The sequence below is a fragment of the Ahaetulla prasina genome, chromosome 3 (genome assembly GCF_028640845.1).
Source record: "Ahaetulla prasina isolate Xishuangbanna chromosome 3, ASM2864084v1, whole genome shotgun sequence".
In the NCBI taxonomy this organism is placed as follows: Eukaryota; Metazoa; Chordata; class Lepidosauria; order Squamata; family Colubridae; genus Ahaetulla; species Ahaetulla prasina.
Window position 1 is genome coordinate 224,302,172 of NC_080541.1, and position 26,474 is coordinate 224,328,645.

Genomic DNA, 26,474 nt, shown 5'->3' on the forward strand with positions numbered 1-26,474 from the left:
TGGCAACCGGCATGTATTTACAATAGTTGTGGTATCCCAGGATCAGAAATGATGGCCATTTGAGACTTTCCTATCTGGCTGACAACAAGCAAAGCCAATGGAGGGAGATGGATTCGCTTAGCGACAGTATGATTCACTTAACGACTGCAGCGATTTGCTTAGCAACCGTGGCAAAAAAAAAGGCATTAAATTGGACATGATTGACTTAATAATCGCCTTGCTTAGCCGCAGAACTTTTTCTCGCCATAAGTTGAGGATTACCTATTGATATTTACAGATTACAGATTAACAGAGTTGGAAGAGACCCTGCCGGTCATCTAGTCCAACCCCCCGCCCAAGCAGGAGACCCTACACCATTTCTGACAAATGGCAGTCCAGTCTCTTCTTGAAAGCTTCCAGTGATGAAGCTCCCACAACTTCTAAAGGCAACTTCTGCTCCATCGGTTGATTGTTCTCACTGTCAGGAAATTTCTCCTTATTTCCAGGTTGAATCTCTCCTTGATCAGTTTCCATCCATTATTCCTTGTCTGGCCTTCGGGTGCTTTCGAAAATAGCTTGACCCCCTCCTCCCTGTGGCAGCCCCTCAAATATTGGAAGATGGCTATCCTGTCTCCCCAGGTCCTTCTCTTCACTAGACTAGCCATGCCCAGTTCCTGCAATGGTTCTTCATATGTTTCAGTCTCCAGTCCCCTCATTTATTTATTCAAGCGGGATTGGCTTAATAATAATTTTAATATTTTTAAATACTTTTAAATCTTTTAACCGGGGTTTTATTATTTTAGGGTTTGTAATTTTAAATTTTAAATCTTTTAATTGGCCATTTTTCTAATATGCTCGGTTTTAAATTGTTGTTTTAATTGTATATGTTTTTATGTTTTTATCTTTTGGCTGTACACCGCCCTGAGTCCCTTGGGAGAAGGGCGGTATAAAAATGTAATAAAATAAATAAATAAATAAATAAATAAATAAAATAAATCATCCTGGTTGCTCTTCTCTGCACTCTTTCTAGAGTCTCAGCGTCTTTTTTATAGTTTGGTGACCAAAACTGGATTTAATTTTGGGCCGGACTACGAGGAAAAGAAACAGAATCGCGCTATTAATTTTTCCAAACTGACTTAACCATACAGGTCAGATCTCTGTAACCAAAATAACTTCCAGACATAGGTAGTCCCTGTCTTACGAGACTTGAGCCCAAAATTATTGTCGCTAAGCAGGACAGTGAAGTGAGTTTTCCCCCATTTTATGACTTTTCTTGCCACCTTTGTTAAGCGAACCATTGCTGTTGTTAAGTTAGGAACATGGCTGTTAACTGAATTTGGCTTACGACAACTGTCGTGTAAGTGTGAGTCAGTTGCCAAGCATCTGAATTTTGATTCTGTGACCCCATATTGTTTTACTACTGGTTCGTCCCACACATACATGCTCGGTTCATGCACACACACCAGAGCTGGGTTTCAGCAGGTTCTGACCAGTTCTGGAGAACAGGTAGCGGAAATTTTGAGTAGTTTGGAGAACCGGTAGTAAAAATTCTGACTGGCCCCGCCCCCATCTATTCTCTGCCTCCTGAGTCCCAGCTGATAGGGAAGAAATGGGGATTTTGCAGTATCTTTTCCCTGGATTGGGGAGGGAATGGAGATTTTACAGTATCCTTTCTCTGGATTGGGGTGGGAATGGAGATTTTACAGTATCCTTCCCCTGCCACGCCCTCCAAGCCTCGCCCACCATGCCATGCCACGCCCACCAAGCCACACCCACAGAATGGGTAGTAAAAATTTTTGAAACCCATCACTGATGCACACACCTGATTTGCACATGCGCCTGCCTTCCACACAAACGCCCGGCCTTCCGCGCATGTGCTTTTGCTTGTTCACGTGCCTTCCGGCCGATTCCCGCAACCGGTTCGGGCGAACCGGTTTGAACTGGTTGAATGCCACCTCTGACGTGACCATGGAGATGCTGCAATGTAAGTTTGAAGGTGGTCATAAGTCACTTTTTTCAGCGGTATTGTAATTTTCAAGTCACTAAATGAATGGTTGGACACAGGGCTACAATTCCAGTCCACCATGGCCATTGGCTCTCTGAGTATGTAGCTAATACGATAGAATGTATTTCCTACAGAAAAAAAGTTCAATTTAAGGAATGTAGATGTTCTTTAAAATAAGGAATGATATTGGTTAGGCAGGAATTCCAACACTGAGCAAGAGTGATCTGAAGCAGGAGTGAAATATAAAATGTGTTACTACCGGTTCTGTGGGCGTGGCTTGGTGGGGGGGTAATGTGACTGGGAGGGCGTGGCCTTTTTTTTTTTTTTTTACTCTTAAAAGCATTTTTTTCTACAAACTCTTCGGCTGAAGAGGTTGTAAAAAATGCTTTTAAAAGGCTCTGATGATCCCAGCTGAGCCACGTGATCATCAGAGGCTTTTTAAAAAAACTTTTAAAAGCATTTTTTCGGCCAAAGAAAAAATGCTTTTAAAAGTTTTTTTTTAAAAAACCTCTGATGATCGCGTGGCTCAGCTGGGTATGGGGGGGTGGCAGGGATCACGCGATCCGGTCCGAACCGGGAGCATTTCACCCCTGAACTGAAGTGATCCATTTTTAAAAATAAAGAGTCCAACATTCTACACCGAAGACAAAATATTTTGTTTTGTTCTAACGTATATATTATGATTTATATTGATATATTGACCATCAATTGTGTTGTAAATGTTGTACCTTGATGAAGCTATCTTTTCTTTTATGTACACTGAGAGCATATGCACCAAGACAAATTCCTTGTGTGTCCAATCACACTTGGCCAATAAAAAAAAATTCTATTCTATTCTATTCTATTCAAAAGCTGTAAGATGGCAGGCCAGTTTCAGAGAAATATTCGTCTTCCAAAAACAGATTGACCCAGAAATCCATTTTCAGCAAAAAATAAATAAACAAACTGGAAGTTTTTTAAGATCACAAGCATTTGATTAGCATGCAAGACCTAATTACATTTCCCATCTGCTCCGTGCCACCTTTGAAGATGCTGGATCCATCTAATTGATCTGACAATGAAAAGACAAGATTTATATGAATCTGCATAAACCCCATTTCACGCCTTCTAAGCCAGCAAGCAGAGGTCAAGGCATCAGTGGCAGTCAATTCCACAAGCTAATTCTATAAAATTCTTCTCTGTCCCAATTTCTATGACTTGTGAAATATCGACGTGGCAGATGTAATTTTAATTTAATAGGAAAACCAAGATCATTTAATAACGGACTCAATTTTTATGTTTAAAACCTTCTTTCCAGCCATCCTTCTCATCTTCTGTCATTTTTTCCTTCACCTTTCCTTCCACCCTCCCTTCTTTCCTTCGTTCATCTTCCTTTTCTCCCTTCCTCCCTCCCATCTATTCTTCTTTCCTTCCTTCATCCTCTCCCTTCTCATCTTCCTTCCATTTTTCCTTCTTCCTTTCCTCCCTTCCATCTATTCTTCTTTCCTCCCTTCATCCTCTCCCTTCTCATCTTCCTTCCTTCCATTCTTTTCCCTCTTCCTTCCTTTCCTCTCTCCTTCCTTCCATTCTTCGTCCCTCCCTCCATCTTCCTTCCCATCGATTCTTCTTCCTTCCTCTTCATTCTCTCCCTTCCTTCTTTTTCCCTCTTCCTTTCCTCCCTCTCCTTCCATTCTTCTTCCTCTCTCCCTCTTCCATCCCCCCTTCCTTCCATCTATTCTTTATCCCTTCTTCTTCCTTCCTTTCCTCCATCTTCTTCCTCCCTCCCTCTTCCTTCCCATCTTCCATCTATTCTTCCTCCCTCCCTCCATCTTCCCTTCCCATCTTCCTCCCTCTTCTTCCTTCCTTCCTCTTCCATCTATTCTCCTTCCTTCCTCCCGTCATCCTCCCTCCCTTCTCATCTTCCTTCCATCCATTCTTTTTCCCTCTTCCTTCCTTTCCTCCCATCTATTCTTCCTTCCTCCCTTCATCCTCTCCCTTCTCATCTTCCTTCCTTTTCCCTCTTCTTTTCCTCTCCTTCCTTCCACTCTTTGTCCCTCCCTCCCTCTTCCTTCCCATCTTCCTCCCATCTATTCTTCTTCCTTCTTTCCCTTCCTTCTTTTTCCCTCTTCTTCCTTTCCTCTCTCCTTCCTTCTATTCTTCCTCCCTCCCTCTTCCATCCCATCTTCCTTCCTATTCTTTATCCCTTCTTCCTTCCTTTCCTCTATTCTTCTTCCTCCCTCCCTTTTCCTTCCCATCTTCCATCTATTCTTCCTCCCTCCCTCCATTTTCCTCCCTCTTCTTCCTTCCTTCCTTTTCCTTCCATCTATTTTCCTTCCTTCCTCCCTTCATCCTCCCTCCCTTCTCATCTTCCTTCCATCCATTCTTTTTCCCTCTTCCTTCCTTTTCTCCCTCTCCTTCCTTCCTCCTTCCCTTCTCATTTTCCTCCGTCCCTCCCTCCCTTCCCACCTGCCTGCCCTCCTTCCCATCTATTGAGTTTCTCAACTATGCAGGTGATAGTTGACCCAAAGGCGCTTTTTCCAAAAGGCATCTGGCCGTTTTCTCTCTTCCCCCTCTCCTCTTTGAAAACATTTCGCTTTTCACCCAAGAAGCTTTTTCAGTTCAGTTTTAGTCAAAGGAAAAAAACAACAACCCAAGTCCAGTTGCCTTTTGGAAAAAAACACCTTTGGGTTCCCTCTCTTTTCTCTTTTTTTCATCTTTTCTCTCCTCTTTCCCGTCCTTCCTTCCTTCCCTCTATCTCTTCTCTGCTGCCAGATGGAGTACAGTATTGGTTCATATGTTGCTCTTTGTCAGATGGTCAAGTCATATGAATGCAATCAATCAATCAATGGCACAAACTCTTCCCTTTGATTTAGTTTATCTTTCAGTGCATTTTGTGAACTCCAATGAAACCAAGGGGGTTATTTATCTACGTCAGGTGTACATCCTTCTTGTTCTCCAGGTGTACAAAGCCCTCCCTGCGCCTCTTCTTCTGCGTAACAACAGACCTGCAAGGTAGGTTGAAGGGAGGAAGGGAGGGAGAGAAAGAGAGGGACAGAGAGAAAAGAGGAAGAGACAGAGAAAGAGAGAGAGAGAAAGAGAGAAGAGAGAGACAGAGACAGAAAGAGAAGAGAGAGACAGAGAAAGAGACTGAGAGGAAGAGACAAAGAAAAAGAGAGAAAAGAGAGACAGAGACAGAAAGAAAGAGAAGAGAGAGACAGAGAAAGAGACAGAGAAAAAGAGAGAAAAGAGAGACAGAGAGAAGAGAAAGAGACAGAGACAGAGAAAGGAAAAAAAGAGAAGAGACAAGAGACAGAGAAAGAGAGAGAGAGAGAGAGAGAGAGAGACAAAGACAGAAAGAAAGAGAAGAGAGACAGAGAAAGAGACAGAGAAAGAGACAGAGAAAAGAGAGAAGAGAGAGAAGAGAAAGAGACAGAGACAGGAAAAAAAGAGAAGTGACAAGAGACAGAGAAAGAGAGAAAAGAGAGAAAGAGATGGAGAGAAAAGAGACAAAGAAAGAAACAGAAAAAAGAAAGAAGAGACAGAGAGAAAAGAGAAAGAGACAGAGAGGAAAAGACACAGAAAGAGAGAGAAAAGAGAGAGAGAGAAAAGAGAGAAGAGACAGAAAGAAAGAGAAGAGAGAGAAGAGGAAGAGACAGAGACAGAAAAAAAGAGAAGAGACAGAGAGGAAGAGCCAGAAAGAGAGAGAAAAAGAGAAAGAGAGACAGAAAGAAAGAAACAGAAAAAAGAAAGAAGAGACAGAGAGAAAAAAGAGACAAAGAGGAAAAGACACAGAAAGAGAGAGAAAGAGAGAAGAGAAAGAGACAGCGAACAGACAGAGAGACAGAAAAAAGAGACAAAGAAACAGATAGAAAGAGAAAGACAGAGACAGAGACAGAGATCAAAAGAAAAAAGAGAGAAGAGAGACAGAGAAAACGGAGAGACAGAAAGAGAAAAACCTCTTGCCTCCACTTTCCTCTCCATGATCCACCAGCAATTTCCTAAAGCATTTCCCCTCCTCCAATGGAAAGGAAAGGAGGCCACGCAGCGCTCCTTCCCCAACGCTAAAGTTTACAGACAATGTGGCGGGAAAGATAAGAGGTGTGTGTGTGTGTGTGTGTGTGTGTGTGAGAGAGAGAGAGAGAGACCTCACCCCCAATTCAACCCTGCACGGACCTTCGCCGGTGGTCGGGCAAGACAGCGGGAGCGCGCGCACAAACCCACCCACCCTGCCAAGAAAGGCACGTGTCCGTTACACACACACACACACACACACACACCCGGCGCAAGCCTTTTGATCTGGACCCGAGGCAGCAAACGTGGGGGGGGGGAATGTGGGGGAGGCACTGCCAGCTCCAACTTTCTCCAAGCTGGAAACTGAGGATGAAGGGGGGGGAGGGGAGGGAAGGAAAAAAGGAAAGAAGAGGAAGGGGGAGATCCCCCCCCTTGCCCCTTCCCCCCCCTTCCGCGCCAATGCATACATGTCTGCATGCGTGAGTGTGTGCGCGCGCGCGTGAGTCCCACGCGGGAACGCGCCCGCTTCTGGTGGGAGGGGGTGGGTTTCAAAGCGCATCTTCCCTCCTCCCTTTTTTGGGGGGGGAGGGTTTTTTTTTGCAAGTTTTGCAATGCGGAGGGGAAGGGGATTCCTTTGCAACGCCGTCCCCCTTTCGCCTTCCAAACTCCATCCTGCAGCTTCTGGTTGGCAGGCAGGCATGCGGGGGAGGAGGAAGAGGAGGAGGAGGAGGAAGAAGAGGAGGAGGAGGGAGGGGGGAGAGAGAGAGAACTGCGGAGGCAAGCCCCGGTGGGCTCTTCCACCCACCCCTCCCTCCCTCCCTCCCTCGGCTCCCCGATCTTGCAAAAAAAAAAATAACATTAAAAAGCCCAGGATCGGGTAGCGGCGGGTTTACTCCAAGCGCACCGCGGCCGTTTGCTTTTAAGGGAAGTCAATCGGCTGGGGCCGGGGGGGGGGGAGAACTGCGCGTGCGCAGTGGAGACCCTGCCAGCAAGGATTTTTTTTTTGCTTTTTTTTTTTTTTTTGCCTTTCCCTTTCTTTTTTTTTTTTTAAAGCTTGCTTTCCAACAAGCCCCCCCCCCACCCCCCACTTCCCCTTCTCTCTTGGCTCAGATCTGGAGCATTTTTTGGAGGGGGGGAAAAGGGGGGGGCAAAAAAAAAAAAAAGAGGGCAGGGGGAAATCAAGGCACGGATGCGCCGGGATCCAAGCCAGCCCAGCGCGGAGGGCCTCGGATGCAGGGGGAGGTGAGTAAGGGGTCCATCCCTCTTTTTTTTTTTTTTTAAATATTATTTTATTTTATTTAAAAGGGGTTCGGGGAGGGGTTGCCCCAAACTAGCGATCGGGTCCGGAGGGAAAATAAAGCAAGCAACTCAGGGCTCTCAGGGCAGGGAGGAGGGGGGAGAGAAGAGGTGTTCCCTTGTGGGGGGGGGGAAGGAGAGGGAGGGGATCAGGCACGGACTGAAATGAGAACCTGCCTTTGAATGGCACCCCGATCTCTCCCCCCCACCCCACTCCATCCTCCCTACCCTGTGCACCCGGTGTGTGCTCTTTGCTCGTTTCGCTGCTTTTTGCTTTTGCACCGGAGGGGTTTGGGTGGGGTGGGGGGTCTTGAATCATCAAAACTCCCCCCCCCCGGGAAGAGGGGGGAGGGGCAAGGCGCTCAAGTCTCTCTCTCACACACACACACACATACACGCACGCTTCCCCGGCGAATGCAGCAAGTGTGCCCGTTTGCAACCGGAGAGGCGTTTGCAAAGCCCCGGGTGGCAAGGAAGGGGAGGGGAGGGTCAACCGGGTCTGGGATCGGGGGTGGTGGTCGGTAAAGAGATCTTGTCCTTGCATTGCAAACCCAGCCCGGCTCCTTCCTTCCCTCCCTGCCTGCCTGTCTCCGGCCGGGGCTGGAGAAGCGCGCAGCCTCCAAAAATGAAAGCCATGTGCGCTGCGTTGCAAGTAATTGCACGGGCAGAGAACGGACCGGGGGAAGAGAGAGGCGCCCGCAGGCGCCAGGTTGCAAAAAGAGCTGGTTCCTGCACCGGGGTTGCCAGCTTGACCCGAGGCTGCCGGGCCGTGTGGGGCCGGGGCCGGGCACGGGGGTGGGTGGGTGGGTGGCCTTGTCAGCCTTGCACGATGACTCCGAAGCGGTGGGTGGGTAGGGGGGCTTTCCCCCCTCCTCCCCTTTCCAGGGAAGGTGGGTTCCCCCAAGCCGCCTCCTGTCTTCCCCTCCCCTGGGTTGGGGTGCGGTCGCCTCCCCGCCTCTTCCTTGCAGGGGAGGAGGATTTCCTTCCGGTGCTCCCAGAAAGGGGTTCCTTCCTTGCCCGCTGCGCCCCCCCCTCCCCACCCTCAATTGCTTGGCATCCTCCGCCGGAGCCGGGGAAATCCCTGCCTTTTGCAACAGAACCACCAGTTTTTCCTTTTCTTTCTTTTTTTTTTGCAAGCGGGGAATCTTGCCACGGGGATTCCCCCACCTCCTATCGCTGTCTTCCTCCCCCCTCCCCCCCGTATCTCGAGGTTCCCCCCCCGCCTTTCTCGCGTGGGGAGACCCGGCTGAAGTGGAAAAGATCCCCGGAGGGTGCTTTGCTTTCCCCACGTCCTGAGCTGCCTTGTCGCCATGGCGTGCTTCCCCCACACCGCCCCCCTCTCCAAGCGACCTGGGAATCGCCCCGTGGAATCCTCGCCCGTTGGGATCTGGGCCGGGGGATGGGTGGGTGGGTTGCCTTGCCTTTAAAAGGGATCGGTGGCGGGGGGGGGGAGGAGGATCTGGGGCTGGCATCGGGTGGGTCAGCAAGGCGAGGAACGCTCCGGTGGTTATTTTGCACCTTTGCAGTTTTTGTGTTTGGAGGGGGCGGGGGGGGGGGTTGGAATAGCTGCATCGGCTTTGGTGCTTTTTTTTTACACGGGGCTCTTGCAGCCTCAAGTGTAATTCTAACGGGTCCTATAGATTGGAGAATCGATCCTGTAACGTGGGTGGATTTCAATCATTCAATCGGGGTGGGTTTTGAGGTCCAAGCGCCCCCCCCTTCCCCCCCCCCCCGCCCTAACAAAATGCGGCCCCAACAGTGTCTTTTTTTCCATTTTCATGCAATGCAATCAATAGAGCTGGAAAAGGGCCCTTGGAGGTCTTCTACTGCAGGGGGTCTCCAACCTTGGCCACTTTAAGCCTGGTGGACTTCAACTCCCAGAATTCCCCCGCCAGTATCCCCAAAGCCCAGGGGCCTCTGGTGGCTCAGACTGCTAAGACAGTCTGTTATTAACACAGCTGCTTGCAATTACTGCAGGTTCAAGTCCCACCAGGCCCAAGGTTGACTCAGTCTTCCATCCTTTATAAGGTAGGTAAAATGAGGACCGAGATTGTTGGGGGCAATAAGTTGACTTTGTATATAATATACAAATGGATGAAGACTATTGCTTAACACAATGTAAGCCACCCTGAGTCTTTGGAAAAGGGTGGGATATAAATGCAAATTAAAAAAAATGTGGGGCATTCTGGGAGTTGAAGTCCTCCCCCCCTCCCATCTTAAAGTTGCCCAGCTGGAGAAATAAAGGTGAGATTTGTCCACCAAGACACTCTGTGTGTGTTTGTTGTGTGTGTGTGGACTGAAATGTGCTGGGTTGGGTGCTAACCCCGTGTTTCAGCCCCTGCTGGATTGGGCTCTGTCGTCAGACCCAGGAAAAGAGATCTCTTAATGGCTTGCATTTTGGCACGCTTTTTGTGGAGTTTATTTATTTATTTATTTATTTTGTCATAACAGTATATGTAGGTATCATACAAAAAGATTATATAATATATAAACATATATATGGGTAAATATAAGGAGGTTATAAGCATATATATGTATATAGGAAGAAGAAAGGAAAAACAATAGGACAGGAACAGTAGGCACGTTTGTGCGCTTATGCACGCCCCTTATGGTCCTCTTAGGAATGGGGTGAGGTCAATAGTAGACAGTTTTTGGTTGAAGATTTTAGGATTGTGGGAAGAGACCACAGAGTCAGGTAAAGTATTCCAAGCACTGATGATTCTGTTACAGAAGTCACATTTTCTGCAATCAAGATTGAAGCGGTTGACATTAAGTTTAAATCTATTGGTTGCTCTAGTATTATTGCAATTAAAGCTGAAGTAGTCTTTGACAGGAAGGACATTACAATAGATGATTCTGTGAGTTAAACTTAGGTCTTGTCGAAGGCGACGGAGTTCCATGTTTTCTAAGCCTAGGATTTCAAGTGGTGGGATAAGGTATTTTGTTGTTTTCAGAGGAATGGAGAACTCTTCTTGTAAAATATTTCTGGACACGTTCAATTGTATTGATGTCAGAGATGTGGTGAGGGTTCCAAACTGGCGAGCTGTATTCTAGAATTGGTCTAGCAAATGTTTTATATGTTCTGGTTAGTAGTGTGGTGTTTTTGGAAAAGAAGCTACGCAAGATTAGGTTTACAACTCTTAGAGCTTTTTTTGCTATGTAGTTGCAGTGGGCTTTGGCACTTAGATCATTTGACATGAAAACTCCAAGGTCTTTAACGGGATGGGGGTCATCTGTAAGGTAATGTCCATCTAGTATGTACTTAGTGTTTGGGTTCTTTTTTTCCTATATGTAAGACTGAGCATTTGCTGGTTGAAAACAAGCATTTGTCCTGCTTGTTTTGGCCTCTGGTTTGCTTTTTGTTGTGGTGCTTTGTGTGTGTGTGTGTGTGTGTTTGGGCTATAAAGCAAGAGGTCTTAGAATAAAATAGGAATAGGGGTTGGAAGGGACCTTGGAGGTCTTCTAGTCCAGGGGTCTCCAACCTTGGCCACTTTAAGCCTGGCGGACTTTAACTCCCAGAATCCCCCAGCCAGCAAAGCTGACATGGTAGCAGTGTTCCAATATCGAAACTGGCTGGGGGATTCTGGGAGTTGAAGTCCGCCAGGCTTAAAAGTTGCCAAGGTTGGAGACCCCTGCTCTAGAAAGAGTGCAGAGAAGAGCAGTAAAGATGATTAGGAGGCTGGTGGTTAAACCGTACAAAGGAATGGTTGCAGGAATTGGGTATGTCTCATTTAATGAAAAGAAGGACTAGGGATGACATGGTAGCAGTGTTCCAATATCGAAACTGGCTGGGGCATTCTGGGAGTTGAAGTCTTCCAGGCTTAAAAGTTGCCAAGGTTGGAGACCCCTGTTCTAGTCCAACCGCCTGCTCAAGCAAGAGACCCTATACCAGTGATGGCGAAGCTTTTTTTTCCCTTGGGTACCAGAAGCACGCGTGCTCGCGCGATAGCAGGCACGTGCGTGCCCACACCCATAATGCAATGCCCCCCATGCACGCCCTGCTCCCCTGCGCAGGTGCAAATGACCCCCCTACGATGCCCCCCCCCATTGCATGTGCATGCAAACCCCCCCCCCCCCGCCCTGTTTTGGGCCTAGCAGGCTTCCCTGAAGCCTCCAGAGGAGAGAAAAGTCCCATTTCCGGATTTCGGTAGGTTCGTTTTTTTTGCCCTCCCAGAGCTTCCGCGCCAGCCCTGTACTTACCTGGCATCCAAAATGGGTCGCATGGAGACTTCTGGGAGGGGTGGGCAGCATGGGCATCTCCCACATGCCACAGCAGGGACCCGAAAATCAGCTGTCCAGTGAGAGGTGCTGGCGTGTGCACAGTGGAACTGACCTACGGCGATAGCTCGCGTGCCCGCAGAAATGGCTCCGCGCACGACTAGGATCGCCATCACAGTATAGTTTCAAACTCTTTTAAGTGGCTGTCCAATCTCTTCTTAAAAATGTCCAGTGTTGGATGGCCCACAACCTCTGGTGGCAAGCTGTTCCGCTGGTTAATTGTCCTCACGTTTGGGAAGTTTCTCCTTAATTCCAGGTTGCTTCTCTCTTTGTTGAGTTTCCATCAGTTTGTTTCTTGTCCTGCTTTCTGGACAATAGCTTGACTCCCTCTTCTGGACTGTGCACTGACATTGGACTGAGGCGTGCCAGAAAATGGGCCATGCAAAGAACAGAACAGAATAACAGTGTTGGAAGGGACCTTGTAGGTCATCTAGTCTAATCCTCCACCCAAGCAGGAGACCCTACACCATTTCTGACAGATAGCAGTCCAGTCTCTTCTTGAAAGCTTCTGGTGATGAAGCTCCCACAACTTCCAAAGGCAACTTCTGTTCCATCAGTTGATTGTTCTCACTGTCAGAAAATTCCTCCTTATTACCAAGTTGAATTTCTCCTCGATCAGTTTCCATCCATTGTTTCTTGTCTGGCCTTCAGGTGCTTTGGAAAATAGCTTGACCCCCTCCTCCTCTCTGTGGTATCCCCTCAAATATTGGAAGATTGCTATCCTGTCTCCCCTGGTCCTTCTCTTCACTAGACTAGCCATGCCCAGTTCCTGCAACCGTTTGTCGTATTTTTTTCTCTCCAGGCCCTTAACAATCTTAGTTGCGCTTCTCTTTTTCCAAAGTCTCAACTTTATTTTATTTTCCACATGGTGAGCAAAACCGGATGCACTATTCCAGGTATGGTCTTAGTAATGTGCCATTCAGTGCAATGGGAAAGCATCATTTTGTGGAAAAATGGACCCTCACTTAACCTCTTGGTCCCATAAGTGTTCAGCGTGGCTTATCTCATCTGGCACTCTTTTTGACAACATCTGAATTCCAGAGGGAAGCCAGTTTAAACCATGATTGGCCAGTGTTATAAGGCAGGGAGGTATCTAATGGACAGACATGCTTTGGTGTATATGTGTTTGTGTGATGACAATGTTGGCAGTGGGGCAACCATTTAAAATTGGAAGCTATAAATGTCAAAGCGATGTACGAATCATTGAAAAGGCCATCAATAAGCCGCAGGGTTAGAAATGTCCCTATTTACAGTGGTTGGGTGTCACTGATTCCACGTTGACCTCACGCCCAGGGGGATTCTGGGAGTTGGAAGTCCACAAGGCTTTTAAGAGTTGTCAAGGATGAATATCCCCTACATTAGGGGTCTCCTACCTTGGCAACTTTAAGACTTGTGGACTTGTAATCCTTATGATTTATATTGATATATTGACCATCAATTGTGTTGTAAATGTTGTACCTTGATGAAGGTATCTTTTCTTTTATGTACACTGAGAGCCTATGCACCAAAGACAAATTCCTTGTGTGTCCAATCACACTTGGCCAATAAAAAATTCTATTCTATTCTATTCTATTCTATTCTATTCTATTCTATTCTGTACCTTGTAAATGTTGTACCTTGATGAACGTATCTTTTCTTTTATGTACACTGAGAGCATAAACACCAAAGACAAATTCCTTGTGTGTCCAATCACACTTGGCCAATAAAAAATTCTATTCTATTCTATTCTATTCTATTCTATTCTGTACCTTGTAAATGTTGTACCTTGATGAACGTATCTTTTCTTTTATGTACACTGAGAGCATAAACACCAAAGACAAATTCCTTGTGTGTCCAATCACACTTGGCCAATAAAAAAATTCTATTCTATTCTATTCAACTCCCAGAGTTCAGTGGCTGCCAATTCTGGGAGTTGAAGTCCCCAAATCTTAAAGTTGCCAAGGTTGGAGACCCCTGTTCTACGTTATAACCTTTTGCGACCTTCGGACAAGCAAAGTCAATGGGGAAGCCAGATTCACTTAATGACCATGTTAATAACCTAACAACTGCAGTGTTTCATTTAACAACTGTGGCAAGGAAGGTCGTAAAACGGCACAAAATTCACTCAACCATTGTCTCCCTTAGCAACAGAAGATTTGGGCCCGATTGAGGTCGTATATCGAGGACTATCTGTAGTGAATCCTGTACAGAAGGATTATAAATTCTGTGGATTTTTATGGAATATAGGTAGTCTTCAATTTACAACAGTTCATTTAGTGACAGTTCGAAATTGCAACGCCACTGGAGAAAAAAAAGCAACTGATCATTTTTCACACTTAGCAACCATTGCAGAATGCCCACGATCGCGTGATCAGAATTCAGCAACTGACTCATATTTATGACGGTTGCGGTGTCCCGTAGTCATTTGAGCGCTTCTTGTGACTTTCTGACAAAGTCAATGGGGAAACCCGATTCACTTAACGACCTGCTGTGATTCACTTTTAAACAACTGCGGCAAGAAAAGGCGTAAAATGGGGCAAAACTCACGGAACCCATGTCTCGCTTAGCAAGAGAAATTTGGGGCTGGATTGTGGTCGTAAATCGAGGACTACCAGTGTTTCTCAGCCTTGGCTGCTTTTAAGATGAGCCTACTTCCAACTCCCAGAATTTCCCAGCTGCCTGGGAAATACTAGGAGTTGAAGGCCCCTCATCTTAAAGCTGCCACGATTTAAGAGTAACAGTAACAGAGTTGGAAGGGACCTTGGAGGTCATCTAGTCCAACCCCCTGCCCAGGAGACCTATAGTATACTAGGGATTCGAACTGCCAAACTGTCGACCTTTCTGATCGACAATAGCCACTGAGCCAGGTGCTTTAGAACGGGTCACCAACCTTTCGGACCTCAGGGGCCACCAAATTAATAATTTTAAATGCTGCGGATCACTAATATTTTTTTTTAAAAGATAAATAATATTTAGTGCAATATAAAAAATGCAAATAATCTTTCTGTGGACCACCAAAATTTTCTTGTGGACCACCAGTTGGTCACCACTGCTTTAGAATAACTCACTTGGCTCACTCTGGATGTATCTGGACTATACCTCCCATCACACCCCCCCCCCCCAAATTGTTTGATAGGAGTCCTGGATGTTGTAGTTCAGGAGAGAAAAAGGATTTTTACAGCCTGTCGGAAGCCTGTCCTTTGCAAGACACCGTAGCCGCCTGCAAATTGTTTGAAGAAACCGGGTGACATTTGCTTGGGGGGGGGGGGAAATCAAATCGTATTATCTGAGCTGATTATACCACACCGGCTTTCTTGAATTCCATCAGCCAAATGACATAGCTTTGGAATTTCTTGTCTGTTGCAAATTTCAGCAGTGCAGAGTGTTTATGACACACGGCTGTGAAGAATAATGCTTGCAGAGGATACACAAAATGAAAGATGCCTCTGTTTTTTAATGCTGTCGAACGCCTTTTAAGCCTCTCCGTTTGTGAAGTTGTGTCGTAACCTTTCAAAGGGCTGGGTTTCCCTCGGGCTGGGTTTCCATTTGGATTTTCCCAAAATAGAGATGGATCTGCCTTGAAAGTAGCTCATGGTTGAACGAGATAGCACAGACAAACATTTATTTTCTATTATATCATAAAATGCTTTATGATAATCCTAGACCAGGGGTGTCAAACTCCAGGCCCGCCGGCTGGATCTGGTCCTCAGGATGCTCAGATCTAGACCGTGAGGCCGGCCTGGAACCAGCAAAGGACCGGCCCACGATGCCATAGCCTCCCCCCACAGCTCCATTTTCACTGGCGGAGGGCTATCGAAACAAACTAAAAACAAAACAAAAGGAGAAATGTTTCCCCTTTTCCATTTGAGCATGCAAGAAGAGACAGGAAAGGAGGAAGGCATACACACATACAAAAAGAAGGGAAGATGGAAAAGAGCAAGGAAGGAAAATATTTCCCCTTTTCCATTTGAGCATGCAAGAAGAGACAGGAAAGGAGAAAGGCATACACACATACAAAAAGAAGGGAAGATGGGAAAGAGAGCAAGGAAGGAAAAATAAGGAAAGGGGAAGGAAGAAGAAAGAATGAGAAAGAAAGAAAAAAGGAAAGTTGGGAAGAGAGCAAGGAAGGAAAAATAAGGAAAGGGGAAGGAAGAAAGAAAGAAAGAAAAAAAAGAAAAGATGGGAAGAGAGCGAGGAAGGAAAAATAAGGAAAGGGGAAGGAAGAAGAAAAGAGAATAAGAAAGAAAAAAGAAGGGAAGATGGGAAGAGAGCAAGGAAGGAAAAATAAGGAAAGGGGAAGGAAGAACGAAGGAAAAAAGAAAAGGAAGGAGATTATAATGAGAGGGAGGGAGGGTCTCGGAGAAGTCCTGCCTTAGCACTTGGCCACCACAGGTGCCCCCAAACTGGCTATGCCCACCATGGTCACGGCCCCCAATGAAATCGAATTTGACACCCTTGTTCCCAGACCATATATTAGACTCTGTAATTAAAAGAAAGATTATTATATTTGCTGATACGCTTCCAGCATTAAACTCTCTTGAAAGACTAAACATACGCTTTATGATCATTTTACGTCCTGGAGTTTGGATGCATCTTGTTAAGTTTACCCAATTTGTGGTACCTAAGTTCGAAAGATTTTGCATTACGGTGCCCTGTTTCACCAAGTTAAAATTTACAGAAATGAGATTTTTTTTTAAATCATATATACAATTCAGTGGGTCAAGCAAAGCTTAAAAACAAACTTATGATGAAGCACACACACACACACCCAAGAGATTGGGCAGTTGTACAACAGCGTTTGCACGCAACTAACCAACTTTTCCACAACCGTTTATGTCATTGGCGTAACGATGTCGTGGTTTCAACTGTGGTTTATAGAATGACATCATTCAGCAAGGACATCACTCGGCTTAATTGGCAGATGGAAATAAGGGACACTCGGCCGCATAATCGGTCATTTAAATCAAGATTTCCTTTGTAATTCAGTAATGAGTTGAAGTGGGTTGTGAAGAGGCAATGCGTTACTCCTCATGTACACCACACAAAATTTGAGTTCAGCTACCTGCTGATATTGTAGTGGCTTATTAATATTAGTGTCTTGCCATTATTAACAGCTTATGTTGCTCATGATTCTAAAACCCTTCTTTTTTTAACGTTTAGGCTTTCAAAAGAGTTTCAATGCTGGAAGCATAACAGCAAAAATAATAATCTTTCTTTTAATGCAGAGTCTTAATATATGCCCTAGGATTATTGTACAACTGCAAGCTGTGCTGTTGCTATTGTAACCTCTGTGGCCTTTGGTTAATGAGCTGTTTCGATGATAATGCAATAATTATAGTCGGCAATAATAATTGTGGAGGCCAAAACAATTTTCCCTAGCTCAGATCTGAACGACAGAATCGAAGAAGGATCAAATACAGGAAGTCCTCGGCTTAGGACCACAGTAACGAGCCCAAAATTTCTGTTGCTAAGCCGAGACCGTTGTTAAGTGAGTTTGGGCCATTTTATGACGGTCGCTGTATCCCCTGGATCATGGGATGCCCTTTGGTGACCTTCTGAGAAGGAAAGTCCGCAGGGAATCAAGATTCACTTTAACAACTGTTGCTAACATCTGCAGCAGTCGTCTTCAACCGGTTTGGAACGGTTTAGACGAATCGATAGTGGCTGCCTGTGGGTTGGCCCACACCTGCCCCAACGATATGCCGTCCTATTTAGCCACATTTTCTAAGCCGTATGCATGTGTGCCAGCAAAGCACATGTGCACGCACTCACATGTTCAATGTGCAGCGAACCACGGTGGTAAAATGTGAAACCCACCCCTGATCTGCAATGATTCGCTTTCACAACTGAAAATAAAATTGGCAAACTCACGTAACCAATGTTTCACTTAGCAACGGAAATGTAGGGTGCTCAATTATGGTCGTAAGTCGTGGACTATGTCCCTAGCTCTGGATACTGCAGCTCTTACGATACTGCAGCTCTGAAAAGTTCATGGACAAGGTAGTCTCCTTGGGTGAGAAATTTGGGACCGCTATTCTCTGCTGAGTTTTGCTTGCTGCCAGCAAGCTAAAAAAAAAGGAATGGTGGCTTGGCAGCCTGGCAGTTCCCTCTAATAATAATTGCCTTGCTTTTTGCATGTGACCAAGGTTGCATGGATGAAGGGGCAATAATTATGTGAGGATTGAGGTTTAATCCAGGAATGGTTGTGGCTTGGAGTAGGGCAGTCTGGGAGTCCCTACCGGTTGGGACAATTTCATGGCCCAACCACTAAATTTGATGGTCTCAGCATTTAAGGCCTATAGCAGGGGTGGTCAACCTTTTTATACCTTCCGCCCACTTTTGTATCTCTGTTAGTAGTAAAATTTTCTAACCGCCCACCGGTTCCACAGTAATGCGCCATGTATCATCGTCTGCGCATGCCTCTCGTGGATTGGGTTTGGGGGGGGGGTGCCGGCTACCAGCTCTGCTTGTCTGTTACAGATGGGTGGTGTGTGGGGAGATGGCCGAGCTATTCTGGGACGAGGCTCTTTTGTTTGTGGTCGCACTATAGCGTCACTTAGTTTCACTTACATAACGTGAACTAAACTTATGCGTGGGCGATACAAATAGTATATTTTCAGAAATTTAAATTTGTCACGTGGAATTTTATGAAAACCTAATGAAAATGTTTTTAAATAATGCTATGAATTTTTTTTTAAAGTCAATTAAATTTTAAAAAAAGGAAAGTGCTCCAGTATCGGACAAAACCCCTACCGCCTACCATGAAAGTTGGAACACCCACTAGTGGGCGGTAGGGACGAGGTTGACTACCACTGGCCTATAGAAATTAAGGAACATGGGAGCCAATTTTTGAAACGTTGACCCCTCTTCTGATCAAGGATTCTCAGGATATGGAAAGAGGACGGTTATATAATGTAAGATCAAAAGCGACATCAAATATTTGTGAGAGATACAGGAATGCCCTCCTATGATGATGATGATAGTGGTTATGTTATCTATTCAGTCGCGTCCGACTCTTGATGGTCCTGTGGGCCAGGTCTCTCTAGGTCTTCCAATTTTGAACTGCTACTTTGAGTTGTGTTGCTCTGATAGGTGTCGGCTTTGATGGTGTCTGTCCAGTGTGTTCTTTGACTGCCTGGTTTTGTTTTATGGATAACTCTTCCAAAACTGTTTTCTCTCCAGTGAATTCCCCCACATCATCATCATCTTCTTCTTTTAACAACCCTATAATCCCCTTGCGGGGTAGAGTCTAGGCAGTTGAATGGAGCTGAGTGTTTAATGGCTGGTTGCCCTTCCTGTCGTGAGTGCGGAGTTTTGTTCCGCAGATACTGTCTCGTACCCAGAGAGAGAAATATCTGTCTTTACCTAGGATCGAACTCACAACCTCCTGATTGGGAAGTGAGAGCTCCAACTCTAGGCCACCGCACCACTCTGAATTCCTCCTCCCCCCCACGTGACATGAGACCCAGTGATATGTCTTGTGTTCCGCGACCCCTTATTTGCTTATTAGTCACCTTTACTGTCCAAGGCACGGGTATCAAGCTTGCTGCGTCACGTGATGTTTCGTGACGGTTTTCCCCTTCGCGGAGCTGGGGTGGGCCTCGCCTGCGCGTGACGAATCCGGCCCCTTGGGCTGCCAGTTCGACACCCCTGGTCCAAGGGATGAAAACAAATGGGGAGAATATCCAGAAGAATATGCACAGGTAGCAAAGGGGCCCAGCCTCAGGATGAGAAGGAAGAAGAAGTAGAACTGGCCATCCTTGAGGAAGAGGTCATATAATATGAACCAATTATCGAACAAGACTCCAGATGTTGACGCCATCCCCAAAAGCCTCTGGAATAGGAAGAACAATAATATTTGGGAGTATTTTTTTTCTCCCCAAGAAGACTAAATGTGATCCATTACTCTTCTGTTTCTTGATCCTTTGCCTCTGGCTGTAAGTGACTTCTCTGGTCTTGGAGATTAAATCAGGTCATAGACTCCCAAGATTAGACCGCATGTGTGGTCTCCACAAGGTCTCGGAACTTGGCCTTAGATCCTCCAGGGAAGTCTCGGCAGCTGTCAGCTGTCCCAAGTAAACCAGACAGGAAACAAGATTAGATGAGCTAATTCTACTTTACTCCGCGGCTACCTTTAATGGAATCTTGCGAGTCTGAAGGCACAAGTTTTGCACTGCCAGGCTTCCTGTCTTTCTTTGATCTTGTAGCCACTGGGAGCTTCTGCCTCTCTGGTCTGGCCGTTTTCTAGGCAGCATCTTCCTCCCACAAGGTACATTCGTGCATTACATTATGGCTGCTTCTTTCTCTGTCTCCTGCTCTTCCACTTCTTGGCAGAAGATCCAGCTAAGAGATACTAACTGATGGGACAAAGACAGAGGTGGTATTCAGCTGGTTCTGACCGGTTTTCCCAAACCGGTATCCCTGGCTCTGTGCCGTCCTGTTTAGGCACATTTTTGAGGCCAGGTACATGCATGGAAGGTGTGCACACAAGCAAAGTATATGCATGTGTTGTGGTCCGCCAGCAGCCTGCAGAGCTGGCAGCGGAGTCGGATAATGATGAGGCTGAGGAAGAACATGGGCCAGTCCTGGAAGCTGGGGAAGACCCAGATAAGGGCTCTGCATCTGAGGCTGAGGTGGGGCCAGGGCCATCTGGGAGTGAGATGCGGACTTCAGAGCCTCCAGAAGCTGACAGTAGTGAGGCAGTGGAACAGGAGGAGCCTGTTCTTAATGCATACATGAGAAGAGCTGCCAGAAGGCAAGAGCAGCTCAAGCAAAGAGGGCGACTTGGGAATAAGGCCAAGAGATGATTAGCCCCTCTCATAAGGCTTAAAAGACCAGCAATGGCATTTGGGCTCTTTGCCGGAAAACAACATTGATAGCTTCGTCTTGTTGCATTTATTTTTGTATCAGTGTCTTCTGAACTTCTGCCAAGAAAGGCCTTTGGCAGTTTGCCTAATTGGACCAAGGTTGGTGATAGGATTGAGGAATTGTGTTGGGAGGAATTTGCTTTAATTTAGTTGAAGTATGCTGAGATGAAGTAATTCTCAGCTGTTCGAATAAAGTTTATGTGTTTTTACACTAACTGAGTTTCCTACTACCTACTTGGGCCTGGGTCACAACAGCGCGGAAGGCAGTCGAGCACGCGAACCGGGCGCTCATGGCAAACCGGTAATAACAATATGAAACCCACCACTAGGCAAAGACCTGTGAAAATCAATGAGGACTGGAAGGTTGTTGGGGTGGGTAGGTGGATGGATGGGGAGAGAGAGAGAGAGAGAGAGAGAGAGAGCGATAGAGACAGACAAGGATAGATAGGCATGGATAGCTAGAGATAGGTCAGGGGTCTGCAAACTTGGCTCTTGTAAGACTTGTGGACTTCAACTCCCAGAGTTCTAGGTTGCATCAACAGAGGGATAATATCAAGATCACATTAAGTCAGGAGTCTGCTTTGCTGGCTGAGGAATTCTGGGAGTTGAAGTCCACAAGTCTTAAAAGAGCCAAGTTTGCAGACCCCTGAGATAGGTTGATGGATGAATGGATATATGGAGACAGACAGACATGGATGGATGAATAGATAGGCAAACAATAACAATAATAATAACAACAACAACAACAACAACAATAATAATAATAATAATAATAATAATATCAGAGTTGGAAGGGACCTTGGAGGCCTTCTAGTCCAACCCCCTGCCCAGGCAGGAAACCCTACACCATTTCAGATAAATGGTTATCCAACATTTTCTTAAAAATTTCCAGTGTTGGAGCATTTACAACTTCTGCAGGCAAGTTGTTCCACTGATTAATTGTTCTAACTGTCAGGAAATTTCTCCTTAGTTCTAGGTTGCTTCTCTCCTTGATTACTTTTTCCATTATCTATCCATTAGCCATCAGATAATGGATAGATAGAGATAGGTGGATGGATGGATGGATAGATATATGGAGATAGACGTGTGTGGATAGACAGACAGATATGGAAAGAGATAGGTAGATGGATTGATGAATATATGTAGATAGATAGAACAATTTTATTATCATTTTGAATGTACACTAATTGGCATACATTAAAATGACATTTCATTGCTTACAGCTCTCAAAGGATAGAGAGAGAGAGAGAGACATAATTTAGATGGCCACCCAACTCGGTGGCTCTGGACAGCTGACAGCGAAAACCCCAGTATAAAATCCAATAAATTCCCATTTCACCCTACTCCCGTAACAGTGATTAAACAAACCCCCTTAATGGTCTCCGTATTACCTTGGAATTCTCAGGCCCGCTGGCAAATCCTGTATTCAGGGCCTTTTTAAAGATGGGGTCCAATCTTATTTCCTCAAGGATGATGTTCCACTGGCAGGGAGCCACCGCAGAGAAGGCCCTTTTCTTGATCCCTTAGACCTTATATACCGCTTCACAGTGCTTTCCAGCCCTCTCTAAGCAGTTTACAGAGTCAGCCTATTTGCCCCCCAACAAGCTGGGTCCTCATTTTACCAACCTCGGAAAAGATAGAAGGCTGAGTCAACTTTGAGCCATTCAGAATCGAACTCCTGGAGTGACTTAGTGACTTAGTCCTGCGCTTCTGAATTCTAACCACTGCACTACCACAGTAGTGAGTGACACCCAGCCAGCTTTCATGATTGACTCAAAGTCACACAGCCAGCTTTTCATTCCTAATGTGGAACTAGAACTCACCTCCTGTCGATTGGCCCAAAGTCATCCATCCGGCTTTCGTGCCTAAAATGGAACTAGAACTCACTGTCTCCTGGTGGTTGACCCAAAGTCACCCAACCTGCTCTGATGCCTAAGGCAGGACTAGAACTCACCATTTCCTGCTGATTGTCCCAAAGACACCCAGCCGGCTTTTATACCTAAGATGGAACTAGAAATCACTTGTCTCCTGGTGATTGGCCCAAAGTCACCTAACCAGCTTTCATGCCTAAGGTGGAACTAGAACTTACTATCTCCTGGTGATTGACCCAAAGTCACCCAACCTGCTCTGATGCCTAAGCTGGAACTAGAGCTCACCATCTCCTGCTGACTGTCCCAAAGTCACCCAACCAGCTTTTATACCTAAGATGGAACTAGAACTCACTGTCTCCTGGTGATTGGCCCAAAGTCACCCAACCTGCTCTGATGCCTAAGCTGGAACTAGAACTCACCATCTCCTGCTGACCGTCCCAAAGTCACCCACCCGGCTTTCATGCCTAAGACAGGATTAGAACTCCCCGTCACCTGGTTTCTACCCTGGTGCCTTCACAGCTAGACCAAGCTTGTAATCGCTTTTCATTTTATTGTAGCATCGTTTGCTGTTCAGAGTTCCTTGAAACGGGGAGAATGGCATTTGATTTCATGGAGAGCGCTATTCATTAATTGCTTTTAGAACTGTTGGCCGTCCTTTATGTAGGTCTTTGTTCATAAAGCTACGGCTGAACCGATTTTTCTCGGCGCAGAAGAAAAAAATAAGCTTCCGAGGGAGGCTTTGGCGGAGGGCTAGTTTTATATGAATATCACCCTCAAAGCCGGATTAAAGTGGTGAACGTTTTAAAACGGGGGCATCAAACTGGATTTCTTCGAGGGCCAGATCAGCATTGGAGTTCTCCGCGGGCCAGCAGGGAGGGGGGGGAGACGGGACGGATGCCTCCTGTAGCACCCTGCCAGCCAAAACGGGGCCGGCAGGAGGCTGTCCAGGCCCCAAAATTGGGGTTCAAGGGGGGGGCTCATGCGTGTCCCCGTGCCCCATTTTGGCTGCCAGAGGCACTGCGGGCCAGTCTTTAGCTATTTCTAGGCCGGCACCATGGGCCAGTTTTAAGCACTCCGCGGGCCAGGTCCGGCCTACAGGCCTTGTGATTGACACCCTTGTTTTAAAATGTTAAAAGTGATGTTCGATGCATTTTCCAAAGGTTTATAACATAACATAATAATAACAGAGTTGGAAGGGACCTTGGAGGCCTTCTAGTCCAACCCCCCTGCCCAGGCAGGAAACTCTACACCACTTCAGACAAATGGTTATCCAACATCTTGTTAAAAACTTCCAGTGTTGGAGCATTCACAACTTCTGGTGGCAAGTTGTTCCACTTATTGATTGTTCTAACTGTCAGGAAATTTCTCCTTAGTTCTAAGTTGCTTCTCTCCTTGATTAGTTTCCACCCTTTGCTTCTTGTTCTACCCTCAGGTGCTTTGGAGAATAGTTTGACTCCCTCTTCTTTGTGGCAACCCCTGAGATATTGGAACACTGCTATCATGTCTCCCCTAGTCCTTCTTTTCATTAAACTAGACATACCCAGTTCCTACAACCATTCTTCATATGTTTTAGCCTCCAGTCCCCTAATCATCTTTGTTGCTCTTCTCTGCACTCTTTCTAGAGTCTCAACATCTTTTTATTATGCAGCCAGATTCCGTTTTATACGTTCCTTTCTTATTAAGAGGTAGAATCACCCCCCTGTATGTCAGGAGACAGTTAGAAAAATGATCAAGAGGTTCTACAGAGGATAATAATTCTACAGAGGAATTATTGAGTCTGTCATTTGCACCTCTATAACTGTCTGGTTCGGTTCTGCAACCCAACAAGAAAAACACAGACTTCAGAGGATAATTAGAACTGCAGAAAAAATAATTGCTACCAACCTGCCTTCCATTGAGGACCTGTATACTGCACGAATCAAGAAGAGGGCCATGAAAATATTTACAGATCCCTCACATCCTGGACATAAACTGTTTCAACTCCTACCCTCAAAACGACGCTATAGAGCACTGCACACCAGAACAACTAGACACAAGGACAGTTTTTTCCCGAAGGCCATCACTCTGCTAAACAAATAATTCCCTCAACACTGTCAGACTATTTACTGAATCTGCACTACTATTAATCTTCTCATCGTTCCCATCACCCATCTCTTTCCACTTACGACTGTATGACTATAACTTGTTGCTGGCAATCCTTATGATTTATATTGATATATTGACCATCAATTGTGTTGTAAATGTTGTACCTTGATGAACGTATCTTTTCTTTCATGTACACAGAGCATATGCACCAAGACAAATTCCTTGTGTGTCCAATCACACTTGGCCAATAAAATTCTATTCTATTCTATTCATAGAGGGAAATGGGGGAGTGAGGTTAATAGAGACATACAGGTCATCTTTGATTTAACGACCACAACTGAAGCCCAAAATTTGGGCCGGATAGCTCAGACTGGTAAGGCCTGTTATTAAGAACACAAAAGCCTGCAATTACTGCAGGTTCAAGCCCGGCCCAAGGTTGACTCAGCCTTCCATCCTTTATAAGGTAGGTAAAATGAGGACCCAGATTGTTGGGGGGGCAATAAGTTGACTTTGTAAAAATATACAAATAGAATGAGACTATTGCTACTGAGTCTTGGTATAAATGTAAACAAACAAAAAAAAATTTCCATTACCGAGTGAGGCCGTCGCTAAGCGAGCTTTACCCCATTCTGCGACCTTCCTTGCCACGGTTGTTAAGGGAATCTCTGTAGTTGTTAAAATTAGCCACACGGTCATTAAGTGAATCTGGCTTCCCCGTGGACTAGGCTTGTCAAAGGGGATCATGTGACACACACACACACCCCAGGACCCTGCAGCCATCATAAATCTGAGTCGGTTGCCAAGCGTCCGAATTTTGATCACGTGACGGGGACGCTGCGTGGTGGTCATAAAAACGTGAAGAACAGTCCCTTTTTTCAGTACCATTGTAACGTGAAATGAGTTCTAAACAAACGGTTACAAGTTGAGGACTACCTGAATCCAGTCTCCAAAATTCTGTAATCTTTTCTTCTTCTGATTAATGGGACTGAGAATATTTAACAGATTAACAGAGTTGGAAGGGACTTTATAGGTCATCTAGTCCAACCCCTTCCCCCCCACTCAAGCAGGAGACCCTACACCATTTCTAAAAAATGGCAGTCCAATCGTGTGTGTGTGTTTGTGTGCACAATTGTTAGCGACAGGCTTGATCATACAGGTTTGACAATCGCTCTTCTTGTGCGGATTTTTATTTATTTTACGGATGGTTTTATCTAGGATGCATCTTTGGCTATTATTTATTTTTTTTTCAAAAGCTTTCTGTGTTTAAGAGGGATGCGCACAGGGTTGTCGTGATCTCACTCCTCTTTGTATTCAGTATGTCACAGAAGTGAGTACTCCCCCTCACACTTTGCAAATATTTAAGTATATCTTTTCACGGGACAACACTGAAGAATTGACACTGGGCTACAGTGTAAAGTAGTGAGCATACAGCTTGTGTAACAGTGTAAATGGGCTGTCCCCTCAAAATAACGCAACACACAGGCATTAATGTCTAAACTGCTGGCAACAAAAGTGAGTACACATATGTATTGGATTTCTACCCTAAGAAGCAATGGATGGAAACTATTCAAGGAGAGAAGCAACTTAAACTAAGGAGAAATTTCCTGACAGAACAATTAATCAGTGGAACAACTTGCCTCCAGAACTTGTGAATGCTTAAAAACACGGAATTTTTTAAGAAGATATTGGGTAACCATTTGTCTGACGTGGTGTAGGGTTTCCTGCCTGGGCAGGGGGTTGGACTAGAAGACCTCTAGGGTCCCTTCCAACTCTTGTTGTTATTATGTGTCTATGTGTGTTTTAAAGCTCAGTGCTTTACCTACTATAATTCATTTGCTATTTTTATTTCCTAAGATGGGATTCAAGTGCCGCTTATAAATGGAAACAGAGCGCGTAGGTTGCGTCCATAATGGGCGATCGTTCCTGATTCCCAAGGAACAATTTTCCCTTTTCCAAACGGGGAAGAATATTTTAAATCATGGGTGTCAAACTGAAGGCCTGCGGGCCAGATTGGGGGTGCGGGGTGCTTAAACCTGGCCCGTGGGACCTGCCTGGAACAGGGGTCTCCAACCTTGGCAAACTTTAAGACTTGTGGACTTCAACTCCCAGAATTTTTCTACAACC

The 26,474-nt window shown here is 45.6% G+C and overlaps 1 protein-coding gene across 1 annotated transcript in view; it reads left to right on the forward strand.

Annotated features, from left to right (window-relative positions):
• Positions 1 to 7,134: 7,134 nt before the first annotated feature.
• Positions 7,135 to 26,474, forward strand: part of RGS19 (regulator of G protein signaling 19) — a 76,005-nt gene continuing 56,665 nt past the window's right edge. Inside the window, exon 1 of the mRNA XM_058174580.1 lies at positions 7,135 to 7,216. The gene's annotated coding sequence lies outside the window, so the exon portion shown is untranslated. The remainder of the gene's footprint in view (positions 7,217 to 26,474) is intronic.